Below are 11,705 nucleotides of genomic sequence, written 5' to 3'. Positions count from 1 at the left end.
CCAAAGATGAAAGTTAAAGACAGAGTCCTGGAGGTAGTGCTGGGACTTCCGGCCAAGATGGAGGCATAGACAGACATGCTGCATCTCCCTCCACAACTAAGAAGGAATAAAACTACCTCAAAACTAGAAACAACCAGAAGTTCCAGAAAATCAAAGTGCATGAAAGTCCAGCAAACAAAGTTATAAGGAAAAAATATTCATCCAGACAGGTAGGAGGGGCAGAACTCGGGTGGAGAGAACACAGTGTGGTGGTGGCAGCAGCGGCAGCAGCAGTAGGCCGACGGAAAGTGCAGTCACACGTTTGAAAAAGTCAGGATGGACACCTGGGGATTGTTCCCAGCTCCTCACCAGAGCAGCTCCCTGTCCCAGCACCAGGGAAAATCAAGCCTCATTGTTTTTGACTGTGCAGACCAGTGGGGGTTGGGACGGAGGCAGGAACTGCCAGTCTCTCAGCAAAGTCTGCTTGTTTAAAGGGCCCCCATGGACCTAGAACATCCGCAGACCCACCCACTCTGGGAACGACGGCCACGGCAGCAGCTAGAGGGGTGCCAGTCTGATGCGGAAAAGGGAGAAGTGCCTGGAAAAGGGGCGACTGCTGGGCAAGCGGCAGTTCCCTCTCAGACCCCTCCCCTGCATACAGCACCACAACGTGGTGAAACAGGTCACCCAATACTGACGAATCCCTAAGGCTCCGCCCCTTACAACGTAACAGGAGTGACAGCTCTCCCTGGGACACAGAAACAAACAAATACAGGAGACTTCTGGCCAAGATGGAGGCCTAGACTGACATGCTCCGTCTCCCTCCACAACTAAGAAGGAATACAACTACCGAAAAGCCATCAATAACCAGAAGTTTCAGAAAATAAATGAAAGTCCCACATATGAAGTTATAAAGAAGTAGTGCTCATCTGGACGGGTAGGAAGGGCCAAGCCAAGGAGGAGAGGTCAAGCTGAGCTGTCCACGGCGGCAGCAGCAGTGACGGCAGAAGGATAGCGGTAAGCACAGACACCCATATTTAAGGGGAGGCAAGAAGCGCCTGGGCAGCATCCACAGCTGCAGACCGACCCATCAGCTTGTGGTTTCAAAGCCTGGGAAGGCAGACCTCCATTGACTTGGACTGTGAGGCCCGGTGGGGGTGGCAACAGAGGAGGAGGCTCCTGGTCTCTTTTCGGAGAGTGAATGGCAAGAATTCATCTTGGACCCCCACCCCTGCAGAAAACACCACAGCGTGGTGAGACGGGTCACCCGGGCGTGACAAGTGTATGGGGCTCCACCCTCTATAGCATAGGAGGTGTGACAGCTCTGCCCAGGAAGCAAAGGTAAACACAAAACTGTCAGGATGGCACAGATCATGATAGAGATCCCAGTGATGCAGCTGACCAGACAGCAAATTTCTAATCTAACGAAGCAGCAGACAGGAAATCTTTCTGAGGCACAGTTCAGAGCTTTGCTTATAAAAGCGCTTGCAGACCTAACAGCAGATCTTAAGCAAGACAGGGAAGGAATGAAAGCTAGTCCTGCTGAAATGAACAAAAACACAAAAGAAACTAGTAGTGAGGGAAAGAAAACCAGGGATCAAATCAACAAATCAGAACACAGGGAAGGAAAAAACAGTCAACCGAGCCCTGCCTGCGTGGCTCAGTGGATTGAGCGTCGGCCTGTGAGCCAAGTGTCGCTGGTTCGATTCCCAGTCAGGGCACATTACTAGGTTGCACGTCAGGTCCCCAGTTAGGGGCACGAGTGAGAGGCAACCACACAGTGATCTTTCTCTCCCTCTCTTTCTCCTTTCCTCTCTCTCTAAAAAAATAAAATTAAACAAATAAATAAATTAAATCTCATGAATGGCACAGATTCTGCAACTGCTGGCACAGAAGGGGACCCACACTTTAAAAAAAAAAAAAACAGTCAACCAGTGCAGAAAGTGGAAACGAAAAGTGAAGAAAATGAGGAGAGGCTCAGAAACCTAAGGGACAACTATAAGCGGGCCAACATCCAAATCATAGGGTTGCCAGAAGGTGAAGAAGAACAACTAGAAATTGAAAAATTATGTGAAAAAATAATGAAGCAGCACTTCCCAAACTTGGGGAAGGAAATAGACTTGTAGGTCCAGGAAGCACAGAGAGTTCCAAAAAAACTGGACTCAGGGAGAACCACACCAAGACACATTAAAATCAAAATGTCAAAAATTAAGGATAAAGAGAGAATCTTAGAAGCAACAAGAGAGAAGAAGAGAATTATGTACAAAGGAGTCCCAATAATACTATCAGCTGATTTCTCAAAAGAAATTCTGCAGGCAAGAAGGGACTGGCAAGAGATATTCAAAGTAATGAAACGCAAAAACCTACAGCCATGATTACTCTATCCATCGAAGCTGTCATTCGGAATAGAAGGGCGGAGAAAGTGCTTCCAGGACAAAGTAAAACTGAAGGAGTTCATCAGATCCAAACCACTGTTATATGAAATGTTAAAGGGACTTGTTTAGGAGAAAGAGTATCAAAACTATGAACATTAAAATGAAAACTGTATCACAACAACCAACAACAGAAGCTAGGGAACCGAAACAAACACAAACTAAGCAGGCAACGAGAGTGTAAACAGAATTATAGGTACGGGGAAAATTATGGGGGGAGGTCAGTAAGGAGGAGGAAGGTGGGAAAGGGAGGGGGGTGGTACAGGACTTAAGAAGCATAGTAGGAGGGAGTGGAGTAGACAGGAAGATGTTGAGAAGAACTATATGTACAACCAATGGTCATGGACTAAGGGTGGGGGATAACTGGAGGGAGGGATGTCACTGGGTGGAGGGAACAAAGGGAAAATAAATTAGGACAACTGTAACAGCATAATCAATAAAGCATATTTTTAAAAAAAGACAGTACTGGGGGCAGCAAGAGAGAGGCAGAGAGTTGCCTACAGAGGGGTGCCTATAGGACTATCAGCTGATTTCTCAAAAGACACTTTGCAGGCAGGAAGGGACTGGCAAGCGGTATTTAAGGTGATGAAAAGGAACCTACAACCAAGATTACTCTATCCAGGAAAGCTATTATTTGGAATGAAAGGGCAGATGAAATGCTTCCCAGACAAGGTGAAGCTAAAGGAGTTCATCATCACCAAGCCATTATTATATGAAATGTCAAAGGGACTTACTTAAGAAAAAGAAGACCAAAGCTATGAACACTAAAATGACAACAAACTCACAACTATTAACAACTGAATCTAAAAAATAAAAACAAGATCCAACTAAGCAAACCAGAATAGGAACAGAATCATAGGTATGGGGATCATTTGGAGGGTTGTCAGCTGGGATGGTGGAGGAGGAGAAACGGGGAAATGGTGCAGGGATTAAGAAGCATAATCGGTTGGTACAAAATAGACAGGGGGAAGTTAAGAATAATATAGGAAAGGGTGAAGCCAAAGAACTTATATGCACGACCCATGGACATGAACTAAGTGGGGTGGGATTGCTGGAGGGAAGTGGGTACTGGGTGGAGGAGAGCAAAGGGGAAAGAAAAATTGGAACTACTGTAACAACATAATCAATAAAATATACTTAAATAAATAAATAAATAAACTATGTATGTTGCAGAAAGTCCAAGTAAGTCGTAGATGATCTGTGCAAGCTGAAGAAGGATTGTGCAGGGAGAAGGAAGAAAGGAAAATGAAGGAATTAAGAAAGTGAAGGAAGGGTAAAAAGGAATAAAGGAAAGAAATTGTGCATGGCATGGGAAGGAAGGACATTGGAGTAGGACATTCAAGAATAGAAATGGAAGTAAAGAAGAAATAAGAAGGAAAAGTAAGCATATAAGTCTTTGAAACATTGTAAATTTTAGACCTAGAAGCTGCAGTCCCATGAATAAGCTGTGCCAAGCTTGCTATCTCCTCTGCCTTCTGTAGCCTCTGGAAAATTTCAAGGTCACTAAACAATGAAAACAGCCCACTTTTAAGCACATTAAAGGAATGTAGTAATCACCTGAAATAAAATTGTTTCTCTTTCTCTAACTTCAAAGCAGAAACAGGGGGCTACTCTATACTCCCAACACCCTCCCAGGAAAGAGCTGCCACTGTTTTTAACCCCTTAATTACAGAAATATGCTTGTCTCTGCTTTACATGCAAAAAGTCCTAGGTTTGTAACATCATCAAAAATGCTATCATTCCAGCAAAGGCCCTGCAACTGGGTGTCTCCACAGTCTTACGGACTCAAAGTCCAGTTTGTAAGTTATTATGTAAATTAACCATTTGTATACGTTTACTCATTGCAGGTTTATCTATCCGCCTGACAAGTTCCTAGACCCACTCCAACCAGGGGACCAAATCTTACTAAAGACCTGGAAGACTCAAGGCCATGAACAGCCACTGGCTAAACAACAGACTGGTCCCTATGACATCCTGTTGCAGACCCGTATTGATCAAGAGATCCTAGCCTGACTCTCAGCCATGGAATCGGCCATACTGTGGCTGGGGGAATGACAGAATGCCCTGGTCACCTGACAACAGCTTGCCTGCAACCCCAGATTCTTAAGACTATGTGTCACCCTGTTAAAATGGAACTCTAGTCAGCATTCTTAGGCTGACAATACAACATCATCTATGGGATGCGTTTTCCACCAACCTAAAGGCCAAATTGATTAGCTACAATTTAAACTCCATCAGCACCTTATGGACAGTAAGCAGTTTGCTAAACAAAAAGTGTTTCAAACACTAAGTAATAATCTTCAATGGCTTAACCCTAAAATTTAGTTTCAAGGACTAAATTTACATATATGGATAGTAGGAGCAGCTGAATGTTTATTGATCATTGTCATATTCTGTGTCCTCCAATGTGTATACAAGTTATTTACCCATTGGCATATCGGAGAAAAGCAAGTAGCAAGCTTTACAAGCCTTTCTACTATAGGTATTACAAAAAACAAAAAAAGGGGAGACATGGGGAACTGCTCCTTGTGATTTCTGGAATTGTAACCCTGGCTGTGAGCCAGATTTGTGCCCCTGGCTTGTCTTTAAGTCTCAACAGCACACTGGAAGGCTATGCGGGAGACATGACTGAAGGCCATTCAGAGAGGGTTTCCATGGGAATTGCATTTAAAAAATGCTTATTATGCTTTGGAGCTTGCTCTGCTTTTCTTATCTCTTAGTTAACTATAAACAATCTCTGGCAAGGAATATATGAAACCTTGTACCTAATGCCAGTGTCACGTCAAGATGTTTAATAGACCCTGACACAGACTGGTCACTGTGCCCTCTATATTGATACTTGTAATCTGTAACTGTCAACTGTAATTCAGGCGCCTATCAGCTATTGATGATTTGTGAATTTTGGCCTTGTATTTCCCATGCATACCCTTCTCAATAAAAAGCATAAGGAATGGAGGTCCTGCGCTTTTCTCTACTAGAGGAAACAGCCACCTCCCTTTCCCCCGAGACAAAATACATCGTCCTGGATAAGTTTGTTCCATCGTGGTCATAAAACCTCTGCTGACAGAAAAGTTTCCAACTGAGCCAGGGTGTTGGAGGCAGCTCAGCCTAAGTGAATGAAAAAGGAGTGCTGTAATAAAACACAAATTCCTAATTGGGCAGGTCATAGTGGGTAGTCACGCCCCAGGCCTAGGTATATGTTCTTCAGTGAAAATTTATGCAAGCCCTGTCCATTGTTATTGTGCATCTAGGTTAACATACCTTTGAAATGCTAGATAACCTTATGAGATTACTTTCTGTCACTGGACTTCTCAGTTTTATTACAGAACCTTTCTTTTGTCCACAATAGCATGTACTATGTACCAAACATAACTTAAGAGCTTCACACTCATAAGGAGAAAAAAAAAGGGGGGGTTCTACAGTAACTTCAGGGTGATCTGATCATAAATTCCTTAAAGGGACAGGTCATGGTGGATGGTCATGCTCCAGGCATTGTAACTTTGTGTTAAGCAAGCCCTGTCCATTTTTTCTGTGCGTCTAGGTTAGCACACCTTTGAAATGACTCTTATCCTCTATTCCAACTCTGGTCTTGCTTTCTCCCACCTTCATGTAATCTTCCTATGTTCCCTCCTTTTTCCTTTTTCTTTCTTTCTTTTTTGAGAGTACATTTATCAGCACTGGGGGACAAGGAAGAGCTTAGGATAGAAGCAACAGGAGAGAACCTAGATGGGGTTGCTTTGGCTCTCTAGAAACATTGTGGGAAAGAAGTGAAGCCAAGATGAGGCTGCTGTCAGCTCACTGGAGAGTCAGAGAAAAGGGGAACTTGGAGAGAGCTTCAGGGCGTTAGCATAGGATGAACAGCTGCCACTGCCCATTGCTCCCCTTGTTGCAAGTCACGTGGGGACCCTTAGAGCTTAGGAGAAAATTTATTTTTAAAAAAGATGAGTGGGTATACCCCAAGGAAAGCATGTTCCTTATGTTCCCTCCTTAATTCCAAATGTATAAAAGAAGCTCCAAACTGCCATTTTGAGAAGCATTTTTCTCAGTCTGTTGAAATTTTGCTTCTAGGAGTATCCTCTGTATGGCTCAAATAAATTCTTGTAAAAATTCTCTATAGGTTTGGATGTTCTTACATAGACACTCATTTAATCCTCATCCCAACCCTACATGGTAGGTATTAGTATTATTTCCATTTCACAGATGAAGAAACTATAGGACAGAGAGGTAAGAAACTTGCCCAAGATCTCAGATAGTGACAGACCCTGGATTCAAATTGAGGCCCTCTCATGGGATTCATTCACAGAAGTTGGTCTCAGAGTTCCATACACTCACAGAAGCTAATATTTAAAACAAATACAAGGTCTTCAACAAATGGTGTCGGGAGAACTGGACAGGGACATGCAAAAAAATGAAACTAGACCACCAGCTCACAGCATACACCAGAATAAACTCAAAATGGATTAAAGACTTAAATGTAAGCTGTGATACCATAAAAGTCCTAGAGGAAAAAATAGGCAGGAAAATTTCAGATATCCCACGTAGCAACATTTTCACTGATATATCTCCTAAGGCAAGGGAAATAAAGGAAAGAATAAACAAATGGGACTACATCAAACTAAAAAGTTTCTGCTCAGCTAAAGAAAACATCAGCAAGATGCAAAGGAAACCAACCATATGGGAAAATATATTCACCAATGACATCTCAGACAAGGGATTGATCTCCAAAATATATAAAGAACTCATACGACTCAACACCAAGAAGACAGACAACCCGATTAAAAAATGGGCAAAAGACCTGAACAAACACTTCTCCAAAGAAGACATACAGAGGGCCCATAGACATATGAAAGTATGCTCAACATCACTAGCCATCAGAGAGATGCAAATAAAAACCACAATGAGATACCACCTCACACCAGTCAGAATGGCCATCATCAACAAATCAACAAACAGCTTGTGCTGGAGAGGATGCGGAGAAACGGGAACACTGGTGCATTGCTGGTGGGAATGCAGACTGGTGCAGCCACTGTGGAAAACAGTTTGGAATTTCCTAGAAAAACTAAAAATGGAATTGCCTTTTGAACCAGCAATTCCATTGCTAGGGTTATATCCAAAAAATCCTGAAACACCAATACAAAAGAACCTATGCACCCCAATGTTCATAGCAGCACTATTTACAACAGCCAAGTGCTGGAAACAACCTAAATGCCCATCTGTAGATGAGTGGATCAAAAAACTGTGGTACATTTACACAATGGAGTTCTATGCAGCAGAAAGAAAGAAGGAACTTCTACCATTTGCAACAACATGGAAGGAACTAGAGAAAATTATACTTAGTGGAATAAGCCAGGCAACAAAAGAAAAATACCCTATGCTGTCACCTATTACAGGAAACTAATGAACAGCACAAACAAATGAGCAAAATTGAACCAGAGGTATGTAAACAAGAAGTAGACTAACAGTAACAAGGAGGGAGGGGGGGAGGAAGAGAAGGGTGTAAGAAGGGGAAGGGTCAAGTAAAAAAATATATATATATATGAATCACCCACGGACATGGGCAACTGAGTGGAGACTAAATGTGGGGGAAGGGAGGGACAGAGTGCAGGGAAGCAAGAGGGGTAAAAAAGTGAGACAACTGTAATGGAAAAACAAACAAAAAAATTTTTTTTAGTGGGGGAAAAATGAAAATATGAAGAATGGAAATGCCAGTTCAGTGAATATTAGGACAAAGATATTCCTTCACGTTGTATATTTTTCTCCTTATTTGATCCCTCCAGAGTTTGGCATTCTAAACAAGTAAGTAATGACATAAGTTTCTTTGCATAGAACTAATAAGACCAGTTGTTAATAGAGGTTCCTTTTTTTTTTTTTGACCAAGTCTTTGACTGGAATGTCAAGCCTAAAGGAAACATACTTGGGCTCAGAATGTTACCAAAAAGCCCTGAGGAACTGGGAATGACTTTCAAAGGTAATAAAAGCCCGTGAGATAAAAGGCCTGGTACCATGGTTGGTTGTGCGGTCCACAGCAATCTTTCCAGGGAAGGAACGAAGGTTGTTTTCCTGAAAGAGGGCTGGAAGGGACCTTAAGACACAATGAAAAACCAGAAAGACTTGGAAAAAACAGGTGTGTACAGGCAAGGATGAATGCCAGATATGTGGCTCAGCTTCTGTGCCCTGAAGAACAGACTGAGGGTCACCCCAAATATTCCTTGGGTACGTTCCAGCAAAGCAGAACTAAAGATCATAAGTGGTCATTTGCTGCTCTTGTTATGTTTATGCAAACGAATAGGATAAATTAAAAATGGACTTAATGTAGTCCCTTTAAAGACAAGGAGGGTAACCTTAGGGAGAAAAATTATTATTCAAGGAAAATCACAATGATCAGTAGTAGAGTATAAAATAGGGCAACTAACCGTCTTAAAAGTTTCTTCTCATTTAAAATATGGTTTCACTTGAAAATTAAACCATGTCTGTGATATCATCAAAGATATTCAAGGTGCAGGCAAATAGAATTTCAAGTGCCTTGCAACTGGATGTCTTCCCAATAAGACAGTCTTACATATTTAGAGACTTGTTTGTGGGTTATGTTACATAAATTAACACGTGTTTTCTGTTTTCAAAGGACATAAGCCTATGATCGCATTACCTGAGTGATTGTCTGTACACATAAGCCTCACTTAATCCTCTCTGCAGCGCTGCCTCCTGAGACTCAACGGTTTGGCTGAACTAAATGGCTGGGTTGGTGAAGAATGGGGTGGTCTGTGGGCTTCACTTTAAAACTGGTTTCTCTTTTCTATCCTAATGGCTTGGACAGAAAAGGCCCAGAGGTCTGAGAGGGGGAAAACCTAAACTATTTACCTCAGCCCAAACTAAGTATAATGGGCAAAAGGGTTTTGGACAGGTGAGATGTGCCTAGCACACCTTCTTACAAAGAAGCCCTTTTTTTTTTTTTTTTCTAATATGGAACATTGAAAAATTAATCCCTGCCTTTTGTCATCTAGTAGTTATGGAGCGAATGATGTCTTTTAACCCTTTTTGCCAAATCTGTTGCCCCCAGAACACAACAAGGACACCAGCCTGTTAAACCAAGCACGCCGTTGACTGGAGACAGCCAACTGACCTGGAGTCTGCACGATCCTTCCCCCTGTGGGAAGGCCACCCTCCCCTCCACACTCCCACTCTTATTAGGGTTTTCTGGACCCAAGGGTAGGTAGGACGACGACCATGTCCAGCTTGAAGCAGCTAGAGGAGCCTGAGACCTTCGCCCATTGTCCTTTACAAGATTACAAAGGGTCCTAATATTTGAGAGAGGGGGGATAGTTAATTTTTACGAACCAGGGGTATGGACTTGGGGGGATTGCTGGGGGAGGGGGTTGCTGGGTGGAGGGGAGCAAGGGGGAGAAAATTGGAACTGTTGTAACAATATAATCAATAATAAAAAATAAATAAATAAATAAATAAAAACAAATACAAGGAAACTATGGACAATAGGGTGGGGATTGACTGTGGGGGTGGGGTGCAGGGCAGGGGAGAGCAACAGGGGAAAAACTGTGACAACTGTAATTGACCAACAATAAAATAATATATGTATACGTATATAACAAAAAAAATTAGTTGCTTTTGAATAGTAATTAGAATAATTTAATGGAGATAAATTCCTAAACAAGTGTTAGTCAATAAGACATAATCTTGGACTTTGAAGAATCAATGAATGAATGAATGAATATAATATTACATGTCACCTTGGCTGGTGTGCTCAGTGGATAGAGTGTCAGCCTGCAAATGGAAAGGTAGCCAGTTCAGTTTCCAGTCAGGGCACATGCCTGGGTTGTGGGCCAGGTCCCTAGTTGGGGATGTGCTAGAGGCAACCAAGTGATGTATCTCTCACATATCGCTAAAATAAACAAACAAATAAATAAAATATTACACATTTGTAACCCTCCAATTTTTCCCTCCAACCAGCAACTCAGATTTAAACAAAGAAAAATGAAGTCCCCTTGGTCTATCTCAGCCTCAGAGAGACTCTATATAGGTCTGAGACAAGATGGTATGATGTAGAAGGGCATTCTAGGCTGATTTCCCACAGGAAGGTGATAGTTTGGGAGAATCAGAAGTTTTAAGCAGGGAGTCAAACTGGGAGTGGGTGAGTGTCCAAAAATGTCAGTATGAGGGAGGAACAAACTTTCCTGTGCGCTCAAGGTTCTTCTGGCTGGTCTAATCATCAAATAAACATAAGACAGATTAGCAAGAGGAAATAACCAAATTTAATACATACATTGTATATGGAAACCCGAAATATATGAGAGGTTCAGAGAGAGAAAAGGCGGATCTAGGTATATAAGACATTTTGAGCTAGGGATGGGTAATGTGCCTTGGGGGCTTCAAAGGGTCATCGCAGGATATGAACAAATGTTTTATTAAGTAAAAGTTTTCCCTGCCATATAGGTAGGTCAAAAAGATTATTGCTGATAATCTCTTAATTAATTATGGGCAAGGCCACTAATTCAAATTCTTCTAGGTAGTTAAGGGATGTGCAGAAATTTCTCTTGAGCCTGGAGCTAAAATTGCCTTTAGCTCAAAACAATTTGCACACCACAGAAGCACATCTTTGGTTGACTCTTTCTGAACCCTACACCAGGTTAAGGAATCAGGGTATTTTTTCTGATAATAAGAGGACGCTTTTGGCTAATTTCTATGTGGAGTCAGTACATTGCACTGAACAGGAAGGAGAAAGGGAGAAAGAGGAAGAGAAAGGTGAGTTGGAAGGGAGAGAAAGTTTTTAGGCTCCCCCAACAAACACACAAGAACTTTTTGCCTATTATTCCTGTTTTCTGACACTATTAACTGCAATTCCTTCATTTTTTCACTCCTTAGGATCCTTTCTGAAACAATCCTCTTCCAGTCTTGGGGATGGCTGAGCGGCAGAGAATTTCTAATGGAGTGCCAGAGCCTCTCAGAAAAAAAAAAAAAAAAAAAAAAAAAAAAGGGAAGTTTCACAGGGCCTCCTCAGGGAGCATTTGGTCCAAATTCTAATCATACAGTTATTCATGTGCAAGTACTTTTTATGCGCCTACTATGTGTGAGTTGCCCGGGATAAAGTAGGAGTAAAATGGAGCCCCGGGTGTCCAAACAAAGAGGGCATCTGAGGCTCAGAGGGAGACACGCTGACTTGCCCAAAGTCACAGAGCTAAAAATTCTGTGGCCACACCGGGTCTGGAGATACTCTCTTTCCCTCTCCCCATAACTGGAAGTCGAGGGTCACAGACATGCAGGTGCCTCCCCGGCTTGGCGGGT

The sequence above is a fragment of the Furipterus horrens genome, unplaced genomic scaffold (assembly GCF_987537825.1).
Source record: "Furipterus horrens unplaced genomic scaffold, mFurHor1.1.pri manual_scaffold_5, whole genome shotgun sequence".
NCBI classification, from domain to species: Eukaryota; Metazoa; Chordata; class Mammalia; order Chiroptera; family Furipteridae; genus Furipterus; species Furipterus horrens.
This window is presented reverse-complemented; position numbering follows the sequence as displayed.